General features: G+C 41.2%; 2 protein-coding genes across 2 annotated transcripts in view; both read left to right on the top strand.

Annotated features, from left to right (window-relative positions):
* Nucleotides 1-321: 321 nt before the first annotated feature.
* Nucleotides 322-25,020, top strand: part of HDAC1 (histone deacetylase 1) — a 114,231-nt gene continuing 89,532 nt past the window's right edge. The window contains exon 1 of the mRNA XM_066394208.1: nt 322-333. The gene's annotated coding sequence lies outside the window, so the exon portion shown is untranslated. The remainder of the gene's footprint in view (nt 334-25,020) is intronic.
* Nucleotides 20,798-25,020, top strand: part of LOC136411573 (discoidin domain-containing receptor 2-like) — a 36,794-nt gene continuing 32,571 nt past the window's right edge. The window contains exon 1 of the mRNA XM_066394199.1: nt 20,798-20,976. The gene's annotated coding sequence lies outside the window, so the exon portion shown is untranslated. The remainder of the gene's footprint in view (nt 20,977-25,020) is intronic.

Consider the following 25,020-nt stretch of genomic DNA (forward strand, 5'->3'; position numbering starts at 1 on the left):
CGCCATTTCGGCCAGAAAGCGTTTATTTTGGTAGAAAGATTACTTCTCTCGGCTCGGTTAAATTTTGTTTTAATCCATTACGAGAAGGTCTAGCCCTGAACCGTTTAGTGCGCATAAAACGGCCGTAAACGAGAAGTGCCGGACACTAAAAAATTCTGAAGATAAAACGGAATACGAAATTTCGGGATGTAAAACAGCCCCAAACATAAACGGCATCTATAATTGATTGGCTCGCGTGTGTGTTGGACGTTTCCTGGGGAATTATGTGCGGGGGATGTTTCCACCTTTAGGTTATGCAGATTTCTGTAGGGTCAAATTGGAGTAAGACGAGAAGTAAGAATCAACTGACCAGCATTAGTGACAGCAGTGAAAAACGCACTATCTAAGTAAAGAAAAAAATTTATAAAGTTGAAATTCTGATTTTTGATTTCAAAATAAGTTCATAATTATCTCTTGCAGTTTTCGAAATAAATGCAGTTTCAATCATGATGGCACCTATAAAAAAAACAAAGTTAATGGTGCACGAAAATCGAAACATCGGATTTCAAACATAAACGGAATCGGATTCAACATAACGTAGTTACGTTGTAGAAGAAGAAAAGTTGTAATGACGAAGCGTCAATTGCTATGAATTTCCTCGCCAAATAAGCTAAGGAAAAAATAAAAAGGTTTCCCCAAAATTTCAGGTTTTTTCGAATACCTCCGAAAGTTATCGAATTTTTTCAAATTTTAAAACGGCACGTTTATGAGCTCCAAATCGCGTGACTTTGACTGAATTTAACCCACCACGTTTCTTTGGTGGTGGTTGAGCTCTAGAAACGGACACCCTGTATAGGCGGCGATTTCCCTTGCTTTATGATGTTACTAAGCCTTCTAATGTGATTTTAACATTATAACCGAGGCGTAGTATTAATAATTGTAAAATTATTAATATTTTTTAAATCTGAAAAAAATAATCGATCCGACCTTGAAAACATCATCTCGATCTTTGATCCGCTTGAACGAGACTGTAGGTATGTACTCCTGAGCGTTGTTCTTTGGATCAGTGAATAGATTTGCATATTCCCGATCAATTAGTTAGTTCCAGTTTGTCAGGGCGATTCCTTAATGAGACCAACGAACTTGACTAAGCCGAATTAATCATTTTGTGTGCCGATTACACTCCACTTGGAACTGGCTCCGAAATTAGCTATTATGGAACAAAAACACGTTTAATTTAATACCTGACATCACTCGTACTGGACGTAGCGTGAAATTCGTAGCAATTAGAAATTTCGAACAAAGCCAGAATTAATGCTAATTAAATTAATATTTAATTAATAGTTATATGGCTTTGTGGAGCGTAAATTCCGGACCCTCGAGAGGCACTCAGACACTGCCTGGCTGCATCTCTTGGGCATTTTGCCCATATGGGACCGCAGATGCGCCCGAAGTCATTAAAAAGAGATTTATTTATTATTTCAAATACATTTGGGGTGGGTAAAAAACTGCATTTAATATGATTCCGCATGCGGCTCCATGATGGAGCCAGATGGTCACGGATTTACATTTTTGCGAGTGGCGCACGTCGAGGCGATCGAACCCGAGAGAAGAACAAGAAACAAGAATTAACCCTCATCAATTAACTATGACGCTTATCCGAAAATTAATTCAGGACGAGAGATAACAGAGGATGTAATATGTATATTAGGAGCAACGTTACCAGCTACCATTTTGTTCTCGGAGATAAGACGAGCGCAAACGTTTGATAGATGAAGTGTAGAAACATTTTGTTCCCAGATCGTTATGGGAGATACTCGGCTACATTTGCATCGAGCATTGATTAACTCGGTTTTAATTTAGAGGCTTGTTTTGTGGTCCTATAATCTCGATTTAATAGCTTGTTACAGTGGATTAAGCACTTTATAGCTGGAGCCCCCCCAGTTTGATGCGGCTCTGTCCGAGGATGTAATTAGAATCATCAGTTATAGACGAATTAGAAATTTTCTATTTTAGATTGAAATCGCCCTAAAGGGTCTAGAAGATTGAGCGCCTCAGAGGTGCACTCTATGGTTCATCAACCACGAGAAGAGGTGAAAATCGTGTATCATGTCTTAATACATCACTCAATAAGTCTCCGGTCTAACTAAGAAAAACAATTTTTTTTAGAAATTCGCCTTCATTCATCAACATACTCTCCTTCAAGAGTGATACATTCATTCCAACGCTCCTCTAACTTTTCGATGCCTTTTTTGTAGAACGATTTGTCTTTGCTCTCAAATTAGGCTTCAGTTTCGGCAATCACCTCTTCATTTGAGCCGAATTTCTTTCCCTAGACCATCTTTTGGATGTCTGCAAAAAGCCAGTAGCCTCTGGGGGCTAGATCTGCAGAGTACGGTAGGTGAGAAAGCAATTCGAAGCGTAATTAATTCAATTTAACCATCATTTTCATTGATTTGTGACACGGGGCATTGCCTTGATAGAACAGCCTTTTTTCTTTTGCATGTGAAGACATTTTTTCTTGGTTTCTACACCCAATCGATCCCATAATACTATGTAATATTCGCTATTGAGAGTTTTACGTATCTCAACATAGTCGATGAACAAAATACCATGCGTCCCAAAATACGGATGCCATAATCTTGTCATCTGACTTTTGAGTTTTTGGTGGCTTTGAATGACTTTCACTGGCTGCTGCCCACTCAGCTGACGATCTTTTTGATTTAGGTGTCTAATAGTGGATCTATGTTTCATCCATTGTGACACATCGACAAAAGAAATATTTTTTATCTCGCTTCAACAGCTCCAAACAGCGGTCTGAATCGTCGACGCATTGTTGTTTTTGGTTCTGTGTGCGTAAACGTAGCACCCACTTCGAAAGCAACTTACGCATGCTCAAATGTTCGTGTAAAATTCTAAGCACATTATCTTCTTACATCTTTAAAGTGTCAGCTATCTCACGCGACTTTACCTTACAGTTTTTCCAAATTATTTTATAATTTTTTTTAATGTTTTTCGGAACAACTGCCGGTTTTGGGCGACCAAAGCGTTCAATAGAATCGGTGTTTGTACAACCGCGTTTAAATTCAGCGTATCAGTTAACAATAGTTGATTTTTCTGGTAAAGAGTCTACATAATTCTTGTGAAGTTACTGCACGTCACAAATTACCCAGAAGGCAATGTACAAAACTGCCAACGTGATTTAGGCTAAATGTTAAAGTTTGGCCTGTTAATGAAAATGCTATGACGTTTTCCATCTTACTTTATAGCTGACACAAATATAGCAAATTATTATTTCAATTAAACTTGTAAATATTGGCTAAATTCGAATTTTATTATCGACAGATTGACGACACCACGTCTTAATTTGCGACGTTGCCGTCAAAATTTTATTTCCGCCATTTTGACTGATTATATTTTTCGGCAACTTGATGAAAGCAGTGATAGTAATTATAGCGATTTTGATGATTAACATAAGTGAAAACGTTTAAATTTTATGTATGTCTATAACGCGTTTTTGTTCTAAAAATTTCACTCTTAATTCCCAATTTCCGCACTAATTTTTTTTTCACAATGTGGTAACGTTATCGCCGTTTAAGGCTGTGACGTGCATCGGGGATTTTATTACGAATATTATAAGTAGGCACGGAAAATGAAAAAACCATAACAATTGCGTTTAACACATTTAACACATAATGAAGAGATTTTTTGCTGGATCTGAATTGTTCGGCTCCCGAGTTAAATATTCAAATTGTCCCTAAAATTTTAAATCTCGATTTCTCCTGAGGTGAGTTAAAAATCCCGGAAGATTTTCCATACTCTTAGTTCACATTGAAATTTCCCTGGATTCCCCCGTAGCCCCACTTCAGGGCAAGCTTCAGAAGTTTATGACTTAGCCCTAGATAGTCAATAACCTAAATTCTTATAATTCACCGGATCTATAGGGAAACCTAATTACCTCCGACCAAAGGGCCACTACCTACTAACACAAGACAAAGGGCGTCGTTTTTCTTGCGTTTCCCTTTTTATTTTTGCCGAAGTGCTCATCGGGAAAACATGTCAATCTAATTCAACTACCATATTGTGAGAGGGCCTTCAAAGGGCCAGCTGATTCGGAACACCGGAACCGATTAATTAAAGTCGTACATGTCGCGGGCTCAGATGCGAGTGGCAGACTGTGTCTAATGGGCCACTCGAACTCGAAAAGGTCCCGCTATGTCAAATGCACCACCAAAGGGTTATTCGCGGGAAGTTCGCCTTTTTACCATTTTTGAGGCAGGAAAGCGTCGCAGCCTCAAAGCCAATTCGAATCGCGACCCTCAGATATTGGAGCCACCGCATCCGAACCATTATACCTGATGACGTACTCCCGGAAATTAAACTGTGACGTACCTATAATTAAAGGGCAGCCACTGCTGGTCATATCGTTCCCTGTATAATGAAGCCCTGTGAATGGCTTTTAAGGGCTGATGTGCGCTGTTGCCAGCAGACATTCTTAAGTCCTAACACGTATGTGCACAGTTACTCACTGGAATAATCAACGTAGCGGTTAGTCTTTGATGCAGTAATTTTGAAGACCTAACAGGAGTTTTGGCAACGCTGCAGGCTCACCCCCGGGACTCGCGAGTGATTAATGTTCGGACCAACATGCTTTACATCGACCTGTCCATATATCATGACCCGGACGATACACCATTAAACTGGGTTTTCAATTTTGGAGTTTGTACCCGATAGATATAGATCGCTGCAAACCGGCAAATGTGCGAACGTTTTGGGGGTAATTATCGCAACGGGGGATAACTCTAGTGGGGATGAAATGCAAGCTTTATCTGTATCGTCAAGTCTCCTGCTGCATAATGCATAAAGTAGCGTAATTAAAAACTTTGGAACCATGGATGAATGCCCACTTCGGGGCCCAGACCGATGCGAAAGTTCATAATTAAAAAACTTCAGCGCCTTGCGCAGGGGAATGATGGTCATTTTTTTTTTAATGAACAAAAATGGGATACACTGGGCCACAAATTTCTCGGTTTGGTGTGTATGAAGTTTCCGGGTTTCCGTGTTAAGTCAAACGGATGGAATTGTTGTAACGCCGCGCCATTAAACTGCGATTACTCTGTGTCGAGAGCAGAGAACTATTTCGGGGGTTTTCGCCTCGAAAGAGGCTCAGTTTTTCCCCATTTTCCCTACGAATATTTCGGCTTTTGGCGCACGTCTCTGGTTTTGTTACACAGGCACGCAATTAAGCCTTCAATGGAAAAACGAAATCCATTTATGGGCGAATTGTTTGTTTGAATGGAGAAAATGCTGCTCTATTCATCGCAATTTTCCCATGCATCGGGGTGATTTATGAATATGCGAAATAATCCAGACTTTTTGCTTCCTTCGTTAATGACGTGTCCCGATCGAATTTAGGGCTCCTTGTAATAAGTAACACTCGTTATTTTTGAGGCACCCCAAGAGGAAAAATCGCTCTAATGGAAATAATCGGCGGTCTCATGTGGCGAAAACCCATTTCTGACAGCTTAAGCTCAAATGAGGAATATTTGGGTGCAGAGAAAAACACCCACGTTTAATCAATTAAATCCGTTTCGGATCAGAAGCTTTAACATTCTTATTACAATGGGGTGGGATGGTGAAACAAGGAGTGCTACCACACCACTCGAGTCCCCCACCGACGTGCTCATACAAAACAAAGGAAATTCCGTTAGCAGTTTACTATACAGGGTGTCCTAAAAATATGCATATGTTCACTAAATATTAAAGTTTCTATTGATTTCCTCCACCACCCCTTAAAGTCTGTCGGCATATCTTTGGGGCACCCAGTATTACAAGATCGTACCCCGCGTAGGTCGGTGGAATTGGTTACGCAGGATCGCCCCCAGTTACAGGGCCTAAATTCCACCATTGCGGTCTAGGGGGTGCATTTTTGCACATGGGGCTAGAGATGAATCACCTCACAGCCGCCACTCTTCAGGTTAAATATGTTCTATAGCTTTCACGCAGATTGTTCATATGTTTTCCTAATTTTTTTGGGACAAACGCTTCGCATACAAACAACAACAAGATGAAAAAACCTTTTGACTCTGTTATAGCGCACCGTAAACTTCCGACCTGCAGCCGGTACCGTACCACCCACAGAGGCGGCACATTTTGGGCCAAAAAGGACGCTTTTACAAGCGCCCTTTCTCGACAGATTAGAATAAAAAACGCATTAAACATCAACACATTTCTGTTCTCTGATAAATGAAGGCCCTTTGTTTATTAGGGACATTTATCTCCCTGCATACCAGGGGCACTCGTAAAAACTACAAAGATGCGATTTACATAAAATTGGTTATGTTAATGACTCGCGCTGACAGGTTGCTTATTTACTTTTTACGAGGGAATAAATTAAGAACCCTGGTCGCTATTGATAAAATTTTGGGCCCCAAGGCCCCACGTCACAAGCTATATTGAACAGTAATAATTTACACTTGGCAGTAGTGGCAAAGTTAAATTTAAACTGCCAGCCACTGAATGATTGATGCCTCTGCCTGCCTTTCACCCTCGTTCCTCCCTGTTGGTGGGCACACATATTGGCATAAACCTAGAATAGAACAAGCTTGTAAATGGTTATAGTATTCGAGCTGCGGAACAGTTTTTTATAGATCAGTTTACCAAGGTCTTTACAAAACTATTAATTGCGGCCCTGCAAAATTAATAACTTCTTCTGAAATCAATAATTTTTATCTAAAAAACGGGTACAAACAGGAAAACGGACATGCGCAAGTCTGCAATAATGAAATCAGAATGCCGCAAGCAAGGACCAGGTTCGAAAACCGGTGGGTCAAATTAAAAAAAAAAAATTATTTATGTTTTTTTGTACATAGTCCTTCGTCATGGGAAAGGTAGTGTACGTAACTCGCAAGAAACTTTCTAGACACATTCGTGCCATTGCCGTCCTCGTCTGCAGGTCATGTGTAACGTTTCACACACGTTCGTTACAAATCACTTTCTTCACTCGTCATGTAAAAAGCTATAAAGTAATAATTATTTTGACGTAAATCGTTATCGGAGCTTACTGCATAAACGCACTTTTTTTTTTTTTAATTTGCCAGTTTTTGGTTCAGTGAACACTCACGCACAAAAGGGTTCACCATGATTATTTTTCGAGTACAAACGCGAAGCGCGACATTGCCTTTCATTGATGCGTGATTTAAATTAATCCATTTTATGCGCTAACAACCAACAGACCAGCTAACCCGAACTAACTCATTCACCTTTCTAGGCAATGACATTAGAACTTGAATTATGTTGGACCAACCTGCTCACTTTTTCCTACCACTGTAGAGAACCTGTTGAAGACTCGAGTTAACCCTCTTCCTTATTTAAATCGCCAATCTATAGGATTATGGAGATAACTTTGGTGGGCATACTATTAGCATATATTAATGAGATATTGTATCTCATTGATGATACAGTAATTCTCTACATAGGGTGTGAGTAAATAAGTGCGAAAAAATCGGGGAATGCTTGATTTCTGTGTAATTTTTTTCCACGATTTTTCCAAGGAAGAAACCTTTCAGAATCATTCGAAACAGCATACAAGCTCCATGCGCATTCTTCCCCTATTCTCATCTCCATGACCTAGTTTCTACAGCTTCCTTAAAGTTCCTCATTCCGCATTCAATTCCTCCACATATTTCAATACCGTCACACCCTCTTCGTATGGCGCAGCCAAAATTCAAAATCCATCCACGTCTGGGCGATTCGAGGATGCATTATTGATGCCGCCCCCATAAAACACCAGACATATAAAACATCTTTACAAAATAGTCGTATGACACGGCTCCGGGCCCGCCAATATGTCCCCGATGACTCGTACTGTAATATGGACTTATGTCCATGGTAAATAAATCTGGAAAGTTTGCCGGATGGATTGAAATAAATTGGTCTTGTTGGCGAGTTGTTCCTTTAGTGTATATGGACGTCTTAGCTTCGCCCATTTATCACTTGGGAAATGCGTTTAAGATGAAATTTACAAAACTCATCACACCTTTCTTGGCTGGAATGAAAGTAATCGGACAATAAAGGCGACGATCCTTCATGGGGCGGTTTGAGGAGATCTGATGGAAAGTGATGCATGTAAACTGGTCCACTTGTCACATAAACCGCCGGTGAAAATTTATGTCCCTGTAGATTGCGTGCTTATCGGGGAGAGTTAATATAAAAAAGGGAAAATGGAAAAAGCTTGATATACTGGAAAACTTTCCATAGTTAGGGTTGCGTGCACAAATATTTTCCATTCGTGCGACGATAATATGAAATCGCAATTTTTTAAACTCCGACACAGAACAGAGACATGCAACCGGTCAGCTTTTTCCACATATTTTCACTTGATACAGAGAAATGTATCAAGACGCACGTGACACGTGACATCCCCATATACGGAGGGGTAAAAAATGATCCCTACATTTATTACTTTGAAAAAGTCGTTATGCAGGCAGGTGGGGAACTTCGTAAATGGCGTTACGTACCCAGGAATTTATGCCCTTTTATGATAAAGGTATTCAGAAAGGACGGTGGAAAATTGAATTTTTCGGACCCGGGAGGGTTTTGCTTCGCATGTTTGATCTGATGATAAATCGGTGTTGGTGAGCCTAAGTAAATTCGTCAAAAATGCCAATGAAGAAAGTGTCATAAGGTTTGGTGCGGAATTCCGATGATTGTTGTTTCCTTTGATTTTTGGGAATTTCGCTTCGTGCAGCAGTGGTGTGTGGTAGAGTTGTCACCGTTTTCAACACAGAAAAAAGATAAACTTTACATCAGTTTAAATCCTTGTTGCAATTGGCGAGACATATGGCAACGTTGCGTGTAGCATTTGTTTTCGAAACGTTGAAGATGTGGTGATTGGTCCTTTTATCTCCAATTCGGAGAATATGGGAAGAGGAGGTTTCGAGGACCGTGGACGTGGTCGTGACCGGGCATTGTAATTCGGCATTAAGCGATAGACGACGCTCGGTCTGCAGCAAATCCCTTTCTGTCTGGCACAGAAAAAATACTCAATTTACTTGAAACTCTTAAGATTCTCAAGGCAAAAGCTATTCCTCCTGTCAGACAAATATTTTCTGGTGAGACTAAATTACTTTTCACAATTTGATCGAAACTGAAGATAAACACCTGTTCCTGCAGCGCACAGCAAATGACAAGAATCCACATCAAAACGAGACTTCCCGAAACACGTAATTCCATTGTTGCATTCCCCTCAAAGTGTTGGGAAGATGAAAGGAAAATTTCCCCCCGAAACCGCAAGTAATGCTCGGCTGCGGTCCCTCGGAGAGGATCCAATACCCTTCCCCGGGATTTGCATTATGTAGGCGTTCAAAGAAAAAGTGGCCCCTAAAAGGTTTTTTGCCTTTAAAAGGATAGTGTGTACCCCCTAAAGGCGACGATTGATTCAGCTTCTGAAAAACAATCGAAACCGAGATTCCGCGAACGTCCTGATGGCGTGCATGAATACGCGAAATCAAATGGGGCCCTGCTTAGAATGCAAGCAAGGGCCTTGTCTGGATATTATAAAGCGGAAAAATAATTTCCTGCTCCGAAATGTCGGGGGAATATCAAGCAGGACAAAGCTCTCGCCATAGTTTTTCAGCTATCGAATGCCGCGCTTGATTAGCCCTTCCGCGTCTCATTTGCATCGTCCCTTTCTGGGTTGTTTAGGATACACTCGCTGATGAAAAATGCAGATTAAATGACGAGTGAAATTCCCTCGAATAGACCCGAGTGCAAAAACATATTGTTAAGGGAATTTTCTCGAGTTTATGGAGAATGATCATCGATCTCCGCGGGATGATTAATCGAAGGTAAACGGCAATTCAGCGACGTCAGGAGCAAACTTGCGTGTCTTAAAGAACGGCCGGTCTATTAATCATAAAACGCTATATGGGAGCCCCCTCTCTAAACGTCACGACCCGTATTTACTTGTGTGAGGTTTCATTAAAGTTTCAGTGTTTTCGCGGGCAGATTTATTATCAACAAGTTTTGAGATTTCACCGACACCCCAGGCACTTACGGGAGAGCTAAATGGGACGCCCGCTTTGAGCTATGACAAACTTTCGAGGGGTGAGAGACCGCCCCGATTCAAACTCATTGCTGAGAAACCACGATTTTTAAATGAATGCGGCAACATTGCACGGAAAAACGAAAAAACGTCCATGTAATTAAATTGATGCAATTGCGCTTCGGACTCTCATAAGATACGCGCCTGAAATTCGAAAAGAGGTTAATATGGGGAACTTCGTGTCTTAAAAACGTAATTTGAAGAATCTTCGTTTCAAGCCGCTTTCGAAATCGAGAAAATCAGTATTAAAGTTAACCTACATCTCGGGAACTGCGAGAAATAGCAATACGCAAAGCGCGGGCTGATAAAGCTCATTGAGTGAATTCATATGATCCGTATTACGATGTAATTACTCTTGGGGTTCCCGAAAGGTCGGCACTTTATTTTGAAAAAAGGTTAAACTTGAGTACTCCCTCCCCCCTTGAGAGCGATAGCTAAGGATTCCTGGATTTTTTTAATGTCCTTCAGGTTTTCAAACATCCTCCAGGTTTGAGTTTTTGCCTTTCCAGGTTTCCTTTGAAATTTTTATCTTATTTCAGCAATTCGTATCGATCAAACTCCGATATCAATGGAAACTTAACACTTAACTTATCGGAATTCGACAAAACCAACCTTTTTGCCGTTGTCGAGCACTAATAACTGGCAATTTCCCGACACAAAAACGCTTTTAGTGGCCTTCTTGCAAAGTTATCCAAATTAAAATATTGCCAGAGTTTCCAATTCATTAGACTCCTTTTTTGCAGTCAATATTCAGCAGTTTTTGCATTAATCCCCTTATATTCCTCATAATGAAATAACGCAATTCTTAAAACTGGAACGGCTACGCTGAGCTGGTCCTAACGGGAAAACTGGAAAACGCCCCCAAATTGACTTTTTTATTTTAAATTTCCAGCCCATTATTTCCGACTTATTATCCGATATTAAAGCAGTCAATCAGGCCTGGCCCCTCAAAATGCGTACGGAATATTTTTTACGTTCCAACGAGTTTAAAAAAGGGACTTTTCACTGCAATTTATGGCAAAATTGTGACTTGCAGGGATGTTTTCAAAACAGCCGCGAAGCGAAGAAATCCACGTCGGAGTTGTTTCCCAGATTTTCCCTCATCGCTTCCGTCCCGGCAAAGTCCGGAGATTTCTCCAGAGGATTCCGAGGAAAACTTTTCCATTTTCGGACAGGCGAAGACGGCTTTCCTTATTCGGTTACTCCGGATTAAAATCTTCAGTTGGTACACATCGAAAAGGGAATAATTTCAATTTGAGGAAAAAATGCTGAGGTCTGGGGCCTGTCATGTCCTGGTCCTGCCAAGCGAAGCTGTCACTGTGTTGTTACAAGTCAATTCGGTGCTTTGGTAGGAGGCAGGAGCGGTAAAAAGTTAAATAAATAAATAGAGGGAGGACAAGGACAGTGGCGGCGTGCGTGCTGCTAGATTTCCGCCCTGCTTAACGGGACTCGGCGCGCTACCGCGCCTCTGGTCGGAAGTATCAAGCTACCAAATGCATTATCTTTCGATTTGTATCGGTGTGGTGTTTTTTCGCGGATTCTCTTTCATCTGGAACATGTGTTTCAATCTTGCAACATGTTTCTTTTTACACGTCAATCAAGACGCGGAGGAAGTGCCGTAATATGATTTTTAAGCCTGTGAGAAATTTAATATATCTCGAGATTAAAAGGCCGCTTTTCAATTGAAATTTGAAGGGTTGTTTACCTGCCTAATCGAACGGAACGTCAATCATCATCATCAGCGCCACAAAACGAGATTAAAATTAGAAAATTGCAATTTCAACCCCAACTTCAAACAGCCAAATGTTTGCTGTGTGCTTGTTTACCGTTAAATGAAAATCGCATTTCCAGCGAATTTCTGATTAAGCCAAGGTCCACTCGAAACTTAAAACCAAAACATAACAGTCTGTGTTATTTCAGCGTTCCCTCACCTGCCTTGTCAAAACTGTGTCTATTAGGTAAAGATAATATCCGCCTTCAGTAGCTTCCTTTCTCCCAAGAAATGTATCTTTCGAGTGTTTGGGTTCGCGCCGGCAAAAATCCCCTAAATATTCAGCTAATTTCCTCTCTCCATTATTTTGTCAATAGCATAACGTACGAGGGTAGCAAAAACCACCCTTTCACTGCCATGCATCCATCGCACCCCTAGAACCTAACCGCAAACAACCGAAAGCTTCAGCGCGAAGCTTTCGTCTAGAGGCTTCATGGTCAAGCTTCCGAAAGGGTCATTAGCAGATCGAGTGCCCAGATGACACATGTGTCATAAATGATGACGCTATCAGTGCCGTGTTTTATATGGACTGAGGAAATGGACATTTTTGCGATTGCAGACTGAGTTTGCATACGTTCATTTGAAGGAAATTATGTTTTTGGCTACAAATGCTCTCAAGGGGGAGCTCCCAGTAGATCGATGGTGCTATATCAAGCTTGAGTGGTTTTTGAAATATTGCAGGTTTATGCTGACAAGACATAAAAAGTTCATGTCTCTGTTCGGAGGCCCGAAATTCAACCTTCTTAAACAAGATCCCCTGTATGTTATTACCTTTGAGATTCTGCCTCCTTAAGAAACACTTTCCCAGTAGCTGGTTGTCATTGAGGATTTTAGTAGTTTTCGAGATGTTATAAGTTTTATGTATGTGTAGCAAACTTAAAACCTGAATGTCTATTCAGTTGCCTAAGTCGCGATATTTTTAAGCGAGCCAGCCTACATATTTTTAAGCTTTTGGTTCAAATTATGTATTCTCTAAGGAAAGAAGTCGTCAATACATGGTTCTATGTATATCGAAGTTGAGTGTAATCGTTGAGTGCATCGCGTTCTAGAAATAAGTGTAGACTGCTAGCGAATAAAATAATGAAGTTCCTTGTATGTTTTTCAAGAGGGGAACGTGGGAGATCGACTTTAGGGCTAGTTTTTTCATGGGAATTTTTGAAGTTGACCATTTCTGCTTAATAATTCCTGTGTGTCTCCAGCGGTTTTCGAAGTATTTTTTAACGTACTTAGTTTTTTGTTTGAGTTAAGACCCTGAGAAAGTCTATTACAACGCGATTCGAATAAAATAACGAATTAACCTGCCTAAGGTGCTTTTTTCTAAATAGAACATCTGGTATATTAGCAAACACCGTGAAGGGCAATTACATTTCCTTTAAAACGATGTTTCACGCTCTCGCACACCCAAATCGAGGTATTTCACTAAAAAACCCTGTTTGGCGTATTGTTTGTAAACATGGGAATATTTTGGCGTTTTTGCCGAAGATGGCCCTGGAACTCGGGTTGTTCTGATTAAAAACAATTCAAACGAACGAGTGCTCGGGAATATTCGTTCGCCGTCGTGTCGGAGGTCTCAGAGCAGAACTAAAAATGAGGATCGAGCTCAGATTTCCTTACTGGAATACAGTGGCTCCACCAAGGTCAGTGACGTGCGCCAAGAGCAACTCTTGTATGAGACAAGTCTAGCTGAATCGCTCTAATTTCCCTTTAGATTTATTTATTTATTATATTATTTTTATTGGCCATGCTTGTGGGGTACCCATATAAACCGATCTCAGCGAACAGACAAAAATTACATAAACCCAAGTTTTCATTGAAAACCTGAATATCCGCTTCTAAACCTCGACTAACATCGACTTCGACTGAAAACTCGAGTTTCTGAAACCTAAAAGCTCAGCGTGAAATTTCTTAAATCCTGAAAACTTGACGCTCTGCAAACTCTAAGCTCTGCCAAGAGAACTCTAATTTAGTAAAGCTTCCAGGTTCTAGAACTCCATGGCTTTCAGGCCATCAAATTCTGATTTCAGGCCTTTAAAATTTTCAAAATTTAAAATTCGGTTTTTCAAGTGCGCAAAAAACCGTCGAAGTTTTTGTCCCGGATGGGGAATTGTCAGTCTGAAGAAGAATTGGAAACTGGGGAGTTTTTGGAGGCATGTCAATTTCTCCGGATCCCAAACGCGGATTTCCACTTTATAATCTAAACGAAATCTATCGAAAACCTGGCGCACCTTCGTTTCCGGCTTTCCAAGGATAAACAAACAAGTTTGTAAATATTTTCTTTGCTCGTGTTTGATCGAAAACATTTTTTATTCTGTTTGAATAAAAGCTCAGTCACGCGCCGACGAAAAAACACGAAAAGGTTTTTCCGGGATTTTTCTGGAAAAATTATTATTCAGAAAACGTCCCTTTCGGGCGCGCTGTGATTGACTGGTTTAATGCCGAATAAAGTAGATTTTTTTTAGTTTTGCGCCCGCGGTATTTTCAATTTCGATACACGAGAGGAGGGGGGATCCGATGGCCGCTTTTCACCTAATTAATGGTCAATTTCGGTTTAATGGAAATTAATGGACACGATCCCTCGCTGAGAGACTCCAGACGAAATTAGTGCCACTCGCTTCAAAGAAACCGTTTTATCGGAATTAGGCCAGATTTTACATCACTTATACTACGTATAATTTGCTTCAGAGTAAATAAAAACTCCATTCCAGGCTTCCTGCTCCCACCATGTAGCGAATACACATTGGGAATTATTGTGCTCCGCATTCACAGTGCGAGGCATGCACCAGCGAACGATATTAAATTTGAAATAAACTTGTTACGCTGTCAGTTGCAAACGAGAAGCCTCTCCAATCTCAATAAATTTAAAACAGTCACAGTAATCAACTGACATGGAGTACCAGACAAGTTGCGATGCCACGCAAGTCCTGAACTTGTTCCCTCCGCGTTTTTTCCTAAACAAAGACCCCCCACATCCAAGTCATTGAAAAGGGGCTCTAGAACGACTCAGGGGGGTGTTATTAGGATTATACCCGACCAGCAGACCGAACGAACGCACCTGAGCCCCCGAAGGGGCTCCGCTGAAGTGCACTCACCCTATTGATTGTAGTCTAGGGTTAGTCGTTACCGTGTTTCCCTGAATTTGCGGGTATCGTCAATTTGGGGAGTTCTCTGCTGTTGGAGTCCAAACGCAGATTAAGACATTTTAACGACCTGAAAATTCACTGAGAGAACCTGGAAAAACGTAAATTCGGGAGATTAGGAATTTGAATGGGGATTTTGTCAATTTGGGAACAGCGAGTTTGCGTGCCCGGAAAATAGTTATTTTTCCAGCAAGGGCGAGAAGTGATGCTTTCCCGCACGTGGCACGAACGACCCGAAACAGTTCTGGCAAATGGTCAAGTACGAGAAAGGCACAAATGCTCTGTTTGATAAGCGAATGTCGCAGTCGCCTTCAAGCAATCGGGACGAGAAGCACCCGCTACTCTTACGCGAACTGCAGGAAAGTGGCACCTGATGACTTCCTGCAAAAGTGCAACTTTCCGCATAAAAACGCGTTTTCCCATACGGACCTCCTATGCCTTTCTGCATATCTGGAGAATGTGTCAACAAAAATTAGGAGGAGTGATTGAGTTTAGTTGAAATTATTTTGAACCCTCCTGCTAGCCCGCTTTCTGCTCTTTAAAACTGGAGCCGATGTAATGCTATAAAGTCGTTTAAGTTATTCCTCGATATCGAATATTTCCGGGGGCTTCTTCGCATTGTAATTCGAAAGAAACAAATGTAAGGGGACAGCTAAAGTGCCTTCTCTCACTAAACAAAGAACTTGATATTTTAATACTCTAGAAACCGCCATGGGGTAACCTGAGCCCGTCTCCAGGGCCACAGGAACCCCCCCTGAAGTTGCCTTTGCATGTCGACATCTTCGCCTCGCTGAAATTTCAATCAAAACCGCCAATTGTTTTAAATTATTTAGCTTTCTGTCGTACACGAGGGCCCAATTCGATTACAGTTCCAACTAAAGACAGAATTAAAACCCAGTCCGTTGGCCGAAACCATGTTTAACTGAATTATCCGAAAAAGCCCGTTTTAGACAAGTTTAATTCGGTCGAAATAGAGGCATATTCGTCCCGATCGATGATAGTGGATCTACCCATCACGACAAAAGACATTTAAGGTTCATTAAATCTAGATTATACGAATGACAAATGACGATTCTCCATTATACATCAAACAAAATGGAGATTAGTCGGAACGACATCAGCGCTGCGCGATCGGATAGTAATGTTGCCATTATATCGTATTTCCATTAAGGTAACTCTCCACTAAAGCCTCCGGCCGATGTTTTCTAAATAAATGAAGGCAATTGTGCTTTGCCGTGTCCGGTAAGGGCTTACTATGTTTGTCAGTGTTGCCCTAAACAATATAGCCAGTTTCACTTTGATTAATCCTCGGGAGATGTTTGAACTGGACATTTGCCTTCGAGTCCGAGAAAACTCTCGCATGGGGCTGCCCCTCAAGGGGGCAAGTTTGGCATGTTTAGTGATGTAACCATAGTAGGCCCGAACTATATCAATATTTGATTTTCGCGAGGCTTCAACTCCCATTATCATTATTGAATAAAATATCAAGCCGATTTTCGGTAATTGTTATGTGTTCTAATAGAAGCCGGCTTCAAATATGGCTCCACGTTTCGACGAAATGGAAAAGCGCTGGAGTAACAATCGGCCACAGTAGATCTAAAGCTGCTTCTTGGCACAATGCAAAAACACCATCCTCAAATTCCTATATTTACTGCCATTGAACCGGCGATTCAAAGACATGGCCGGCTCTTGATTTATGCGTATTTATACGACATCCGAGACGTACTTTCGTGTATGGTAGCCTTAAGATGTCGCCAATTATAAAACTATAAATTTCGTCTTATACATGCAACTGTTGGATTACATCCAGCTTATGCACCTCGGCAAGATGACACCACTTTTTCTGGTCCTTTTTGAAGACAATTCTCGAGAGTTACACAAACTCCCTCCCGGAAGTTTAATTTTCTTAATTGGTTCGCCATCGGGCCAAAACTAACAGTGGTTTCGCGCGGGGCGTGTGGACAAAAGTCTTTTTAACTTTTAATGAGAAACTGATTCTCGCTGAGCCCGTAATACAGGGGAGCAATAAAAGACAGCTTAGCGGTGCGAAGTAGTTTAAACCATAAACCTTTTCGCAGTTGAAAAGTTAATAATGTTGCCTTTCCAGCCCTTTATCCTGAGAGAGTGAACAGTTCTAATTTCTTAGATTCGAGGGTGTTTTATACTTATTTTCGAAATAATGAAAGTGCCCAAATAAGCATTATTAACCAAGCAAAGTACATTTTTCTCCCTTTTTTCACCAAACGAAAAATTATTACAATTAAGAGTCCAATCAATGACAAAAATACAGGGTGATTCAGGGTCGAGAGTAAGCTGGGCGTGTACGGACAACGGGGCACACGATGTTTTCGAAAACTTGCCAAAATGAGTCCTATCACCCTAAATGTTGTACGGTAAAGCGACGTTGCCAGTTATATAAAAAATACTAGCAACTCGGATACGTTAAATGGGACGCCCTATATATCATTCCTCTTTGAGATTTTAGCATTTAGTAATTAATAGCATGTCATATCGGCCTCGTGCGCGTCCTCAGGTTTTGTCACTATCGACTTCGCTGCCGTTTCCCTCATCTTGAGGTGCCATATAAATCTTAAACTGCGGCAGATCAGCGTCCTCATCCAGTCTAAAAGTTGGGTCTAGGTTTGCAATGAGGGGTTGGTCAGTGTCCCTTAAAACGGATGATAAATTTACCGAGCTGTATTTCTCATCCGGTATAAAAAACGACGATGGCAAAGTCTTTTTGTAGTACAACACAATGAATTTTTCCTAAAAACGGGCCATAACAATGGATGCAAAAGAGCCCTCTAGCTCTTCACTTCGTACGCCGTAAAGCGGCGAATTTATTTTGAACTACCGCAGGAATATTTCCATTACTAACCGAACGAACGCACCAGACGTCTGCAGGTTGTACTCCTACCACCCAAACGCAGAGATCTCCCCCACGCTCCAAAACTTTGCCAGTATTACACGAGCCCCTTATAAGGGTTGCGGGGCACTAATGGGCTAAATTAATTAAATAAATTTGGCTTAACACCAGTTCCATCTCGGGGATACTTAGTAAATTCATTTAGCAACCGCCAGGTGTCGCCGCGAGCATCAACTGACACTAGGGTAGAAAGGTCCTACCGACATGTCCACGTCAAAACTGCATGGGTTCGGAAATTAATTCCTAATGTTTCGTGCAAATCGCGTAACTAAATGGAAATTAGCAGTATACGCGAGACTGACAGACATCAGAAATAAAAAAAACTAATTTCGCTAAAAGCCCCTGAAGTCCAATCAAGTCACTAAATTTTCTCAAAACTGGAAAGCTGTTTGTGTGACAGCGATATGCAAAACGATCTAATAAATCGAAATAATTAAGTACTGAAATGCATGTACGAACCGCATTAACGGTCGGATTATGCGAATAAAAATATTTTATTAACGTTATTAAAACGTATTTAAGAGCTGCGCCGCTGTTTTAAGATTTCATAAATAATCGGTTATGAGGCCGTCTTATTGATATGCCCGGATAATCGGCCGGTACTGTGGAAAATAACGTCTTTATGACCGTTACCTGCCGAGAAATTGCCACACTCGTGTCTTATGTTTCTTTGTCTCTTACATTTACGTCACGTGAAACGCCCTGAAAAATTCATTTAAGAATGCCAAATCGGGAATCTGACAACGGCACGTTGCTCAGCTGTTTTAGGCTCTATTGGTAAATTTGACAACAAAGGACTCATCAAATGTCATCTGTGACTTTGCCAAACTGACAGCTAAAGCGTCTCGATTAGATCTCCTTAGAGGGTCCTCATTGATTTTTTGGTTCTCAGGCTTTTCTCTTTATTAATGAAAATTGATTCAGTTGGGTTGCGGATTTCTCGCTTGCTGATTTGGTCCATCAACTGAGGGGTTTAAATGTGAATTATTTAAAATTGCCGTGTTCGTCTGCGAATCCGACTCAGCTTGTCAACGGGAACACATTTTCTCCATTTGTTTGCCTATTTCAATATTCTATTTCGATATTTATCATTTAAGGGTGCCACCCCGCATGTCCAGCAGCCAGAGTGCGCATGATTGTGCAAAAATCAAGGTTTCCACATTACAGCACTGCTAATTTTTCCATCTGATTGCTTTGGAACGTTGAGCCATAAAAGCGGTCTGAGACCCTGACAGGAAGGTGAGGGGTTGCGACAACAGGGTAGGGGACTCTTAAGTCACTTTGCACGCATACATCGATGAAATGTAACATTTAAATTCCATATTCGCCGTACAGCGTCGATGATTGAATTTAAGTTTTTCCCATTGAAAAGTTGAGCTTTCTCCTGTCCGCTATTTGCCCAACATATGCGAGAGCAATTTGCCAAAGTACCTCGGCGGTGCTTCTTAAAGTGGCGGGCGCGCTCTATAATTTCCGACACCCTCCGATGGGATTTACAGAGCTTACCATTGTAATTACGGCCATTTTGCGGCACCTATTGAGGCTTTTAAGTAGAGGAGAAGCTGCCACATTATGCAGGGCCGCGGACCAGTTTTCTCGTATGAAACAACCATGAAAAAATCGAATTAGTGGCAGGATTCGGTCTGGATGTTGCTCGTTAGCGCTCACAGCGGCGCGGTTCATCATATTTAATATTTGCGCCATGGAACGCTCATTTAGGGCTCCGATGGCAAACACTGCGTTCGCCGATATGCACCCCGGAGGGGGCCGACGGCAAACGTCCAAATTACCAACCCGGGCCAAATATTTGCTTTTTGTGCAGGAAATGGGCCTAAGGCGACTTCGGTTTGGATGCCACCCTGTAAACACCGGGTTTATCCTTTTCCAACATTGCCATCGACCACTATCACTCAAGGCCCGCTGAATCTGATAAATGTTCCTACAAATTAAAACAACTGCAGACTGCTGAATTTACTCAATTTCGCGTTGAATTTTCCCTAATCCAAGTACGGGGCGATAGTCGGCTTTAAATAGGCATCACCTTTAAATGGGTTAAATTTCATCAAATTGTCAGAAAATTTGTCAAAATCACATCACGATTTTTGTTTTTTTTTAAATAGATCATCCTATGCATTTGCACAGAAGTGAAAGGATCTCGTTTCCCTGATTCCAAAAATGTAATTATTTATATATTTATCTCTAACTGTTTCTCAGCAATAATTTTTTTAGAAACCGAGCTGATGCCCTACTGATTTTCAATCAATTTAGCGATGCAGTCAGCGGCGAATCACTTTGTTTTGCAAAATTTAAAAATATTTTCAAACTTGGGCAATTTCGAATATTTGAAATTCCGAGCACATACACTTATGGAGGATATAGATATCTTGAAGCTTAAGACATATTTGAAATCGAAATCCATTGTCAGGGGCGTAATATAAAACTCAATTTTAAAAACGGTCTCTGATAGCAAAACTTTACTGTATTGAAACGGTCTTCCTTTACCTCTCCCCCGAACATCCAGACCCTAACAACTGGACCATAACGATTCTCATATTGCCTCTTTGTTGGTGCAGGTCAGGTCAGACCTCCTGCAGCTCCTCAATTCATCCAATTCCCGAATAGAAGGAAACCTGGAGAGCATTCAGCATCAAACACACCTGTAGGACTTCGCCAGGGCGACGTCGGAACACGGCGGCGAACAACATGAAAAATTCAGGACGCCAACTTACATACGAAATATCCATATCACCCCTGCCAGTAGTGCCTTTATGTCCATAAAATACGATGAAACAAAGATGGCGAATGGGACAGAATGGAGTCGGGACAAGGACGAAGACAGTGGAGCGCGGCAAGTGCGCGATAGGGGCCCCATGATTATGTTTTCAGTCGGAACAGTCGGGAATGGGCTTGTGAGAGGTGAATGTGGTGCCGGCTTAAGCTCTTGAGCGCGAATTATTACGCGGAGGAGCTTTTTCGAAAACAAAATTTGGACTTAAGTGCAACTTTGAAGTCGGGATGTTCCTGGTGAGCGGGGGTTGAGAGGAGCTGCAGCTTTGAGGTTAGTTCTTTTTAGATCTCCTTAAGGCCTTTGATCGCGCGTTGGAGCCGATAACAGTGATATTTACCTTTCCCAATCATCGAAGATATAAGCGGGTTGAACGACTGACAATGTGGTTATAATGAGTAATAATAATCTATAAAGGAAATCATGAGGTAAAGGCAATTTAATGGGATTTGTAGCTGCACAAGAAAAGTGCCCCTTTTATGGCTAAAGGTCAGATCACAATGAGATTCCGTGAGAGATGAATAATGGGGAATTCAAAGGTTATGAGATCTTCTTCAGTGATGCTTTCTCTCATGAAGACAAGTTGAGCGGAGGCTATATCATGGTTTTAAGAGTCTTCAGCTTCTTCGTGGTCAATGAGGAACAAAGAAACAATCAGGTCTCAACGCGCAAGTTTACCTATTTTATCGACTTTTCCGACCAAATCTTATTTGAATAATATCGTAAAAAATGGCCCTTGGTCACGCAATAACACGATAAAATTAAGCAGAGTGGAGTTATTGTTTAGTTTCGTATTATTTATATTTTAATACATTGATAACAAACACGCGATTGGTGTTGGTGTTCTTGGGGAACGTAAAAATCCTATAATGGAACGTTTCAACCCTCAAAAGTTTATGGATAGATTAAATTGTCATTAGGCTTTGTCTGGAATTAAGGATGGTTTATCAAGATTTTAACTCGATTTGCGGCTCTAAAATTCGGCAAAGCATTTCCAATACCTGCAGAAAGTCAGTTGCGCCATTGATTTTGATAGCTCGATTAGCTCTCATCTGCTGCAGCTTCAATAAATTATATCAATTGTTTGTACAAACCTCTTCACAATGCGCTCCTTCCCGGGAAACCTAGAAAATGTGCAGATTATACACCCACACAGACACGTTCAAATTTAGAGACTCAGACCAGTCTCAGCTTATTTCAAACATTCGGGTTAAGATTTACCTCAATTTTCGTTTGATGATTCATTCAGGCAATTACAAGAAATGCAAACCGTGCAAGTTTTGGGTTGATGAACATTTCCGCTGTTAAATATATCTGATTTTTGGCTCCTTAATTCAGTTATTTTCTATAAAGAAACACTCGAATATGACACAAAATGTAAAGAGAAATCTTTAGTTTTATGATTCTTTGTATACCAAATCAGTACTGCACTGAAAGTAAGAAGAAAGATGAATTTTTAATATGAATTGAAATATGAAATCTGCAATTTTATCTTTCATAATTAAGCAAATTCTGGGCTGCCACGGGACGGGCATTATTTTTGCTTGGTAGAGGCCGCTTTGTTTCTGAAGCTCTCTCATAGACGTAGATATATTTTTTAGTAAAATTGAATTTAATTTTAATAAAATCTTCAATAAAAATATTAAACCGATAGAGAAACAAATTCGACATTGCCACTGGGATTCCACCGATTTCGAATCTATTAAAGTTTACAGACTTAAAGGTAGACTAAAAATCACAAGTCAAACCTCATAGCCATAGATGTGACCTACACAACTCCTGAAATTGCCGCACATAGTCCCATGGGCCTAGCTATATTTTGGGTTTTTAAAACATCTGATAGAAATGTGTAAAATTGGGGGCGCCCCTGGATTCTGGGTCTGAGCTTCATCTTCAATTCCTAAGAGTGTCACTGATGGAGTTTTAACCCGGCGACAACCGCAATTCCATAGGCGTAGGAGTGTTTACTTGAAGCACACAAAGGCTTGAACTTCTTTATAGCTTCTGTCTTCTAGTCTGCTGCTTTTTGTTGCGTTTCATCAATTATTTGTCGTTTGATTGTTCCCGGAAAAATTCCGAAACAAAGAAATTCCCGTCTCCGTCAGACCTTCTATGCACCAAATCATAAGCAATTTACAGAGGTAACGATTGGGGATGGGGATAATTCCAGTAATTTATTTCACTTAGTTCGGTCTAGTCATTCGAAGTAAAATAATACCTTAAAACTCCGCTTTAGCTCTTGTATCGATCGACTCTAAGCTCTAGCTCATAAGCGACTAAAGGTGGATAGTCCTAAGATTTCTTATCTAGAGCGCGAAATATATATAGAGCAAACTCGCGAGGTCTCTATTTCACCGCTATGGCCCAACTGTTGCTCAAGAAACAAATTTACATAATGGCTTTAGCCTCGTAGTAGTTGCAGCACTCCATGTATAGTGCATCGTAATTTATATCCATATTCCAGGGGTTAAAAATATTGTCCTCAGTATGAGTCCGTTCAATTACATAGATTATCGACCTATGCAGAAGTAGTGTTGTGAAGAAAACTTGAAAGCACCATAACCGGCTTTAAAAAGACTGCCGCACAAAGGTCTTTTTGTCCCTGAAAAGAGGTCCCCTCATTAAAATATTTCAATGAAAAGCCTTTCAGCAGTCTGAAGAAGACGTCAACGGTGAAAGCAGGGCTGTTTTGAAGTGTTTGGGTAGCCACCAGGAGTGTATTACTTACTTTTTCCCCCTTTTCAAACTTTGATAGCTGATATCTCGAAAGCCTGTTGACCAGCCGGGGTAAAAAAATATACGTATGTTGTTAACCGTCTCAAGGTTCCTGACCTGGACACCTAAACGAGGTATCCAGGGTCAGTAGCAAGATCAATTGATGTGAGCGTAAAACCGCACCGCGAAAATTTCCAAGAGAGGGGGGAGATGGTAGAGAAAGATAGACTTACTTGAAATCTTTTTTTAGCTGTAACGAGATTTGCTCATGCGCACGGCATGTCGAGGTGTGTCAAAAAAATGTCTTCTAGATATCCAGATTTCTCGAGATTAATATTCTAAGTGATGACAACAATTGAGATTTTGTTACCGGGAGTCCCTCTCGACCTTCCGCCCATTCTCGCAGAGCTCCTGACTTTTTGGTCAATCATCAGTCAATTTATTAAACGGGCATTCGTCCGATTCAGGTTTAATGAAGTTCAAATGCATCTGAAGTAAGTACCTTAAATTGATGAGCCTCCACACACACACAACAAAGACCTCCTATAATCCAACTATGTACATGTTTCACGAAAGTTCAATAATAAAGTCTGACGTGCCATATGAACAGATGCTGATGTTGCTGGAGGCGGCAGTGGCGAGGGTCAGTAGGCCGGCCACCATCCTCATGTTCTTCCTTTCGAATTTCGAGGAGAAATTTCGTCCGTATGGCCTTTGGTCCGACTGTATGTTTTCTTAGGCTGTCGCATGTCATGGTCAGTTGTCCAGTAATGATGGAACATGCGCTAAGACATTGGAGAATGTTGTATGGGAGTGGAAGTGGATTGCACCGTGTTGAAGTTTCCCTCGTGGGGAGGTCTTGAACGGATTCTGCCCAATTTGCAGGTGTGCTGAATGACAGCTCAGGCGTTCCTCTTGCTGGACAATTTAGGAGTAAGTATTCCTTAGAGAGAGGTTGCTGAAGAGAGTGAGGATTTTGCCTGGAAGAGTTCATACGGAGTCCCACACGCCGGCAACAAATGGGAGTGGCTCTTCTCAGGAGGAAAGCAGCATTCTTTACCATGGGGCGCCCTCCTTCTTGCAGACCGCTCCCGGGGAGGGTCTACGGCTAAGCGCAGAGTCGCCCCATGCTCTAGTGGACAGCTCTTTTTTTAAGGAAATTTTTATAGGGGTTTACTGTTCAAGTATCCACCTTCTACACGACTTACCGTATCCTCTAGACTTTGAATGGCCATTACCGGTAAACCGAGGGTTAACGGGCCGCCCTCAGCTTTCCCCACCCGTCTCCCCGAACAACCTCTGGTGGGGTTCAGAAGAAACGTTGCTGGAAGTTAAGTTGCTGGGGCTCGCCACTTAGAGGTGCGCATGCGAGGACTGCTGATTAAAAGAGGCCGTTTGAGGCGCACGCTGCCCCTTAGAGCCATTCTCCTGAGTTGCTTTTCAGATCTTTTTTTATTTATGACGTTGTAGAAGTTTTATTGTTAGACTGCAGGTGCGTTATCAGATCTGGGTTGTTTGTGATACCGTTGGTTTTCCTTATTCCTTTTTGTCGATTTTTGGAGTAGATTAAAAAGCTCTTATTGAAACTTTTTCGGCGTTTTG

This window comes from Euwallacea similis, chromosome 10 (assembly GCF_039881205.1).
Source record: "Euwallacea similis isolate ESF13 chromosome 10, ESF131.1, whole genome shotgun sequence".
Taxonomy (NCBI): Eukaryota; Metazoa; Arthropoda; class Insecta; order Coleoptera; family Curculionidae; genus Euwallacea; species Euwallacea similis.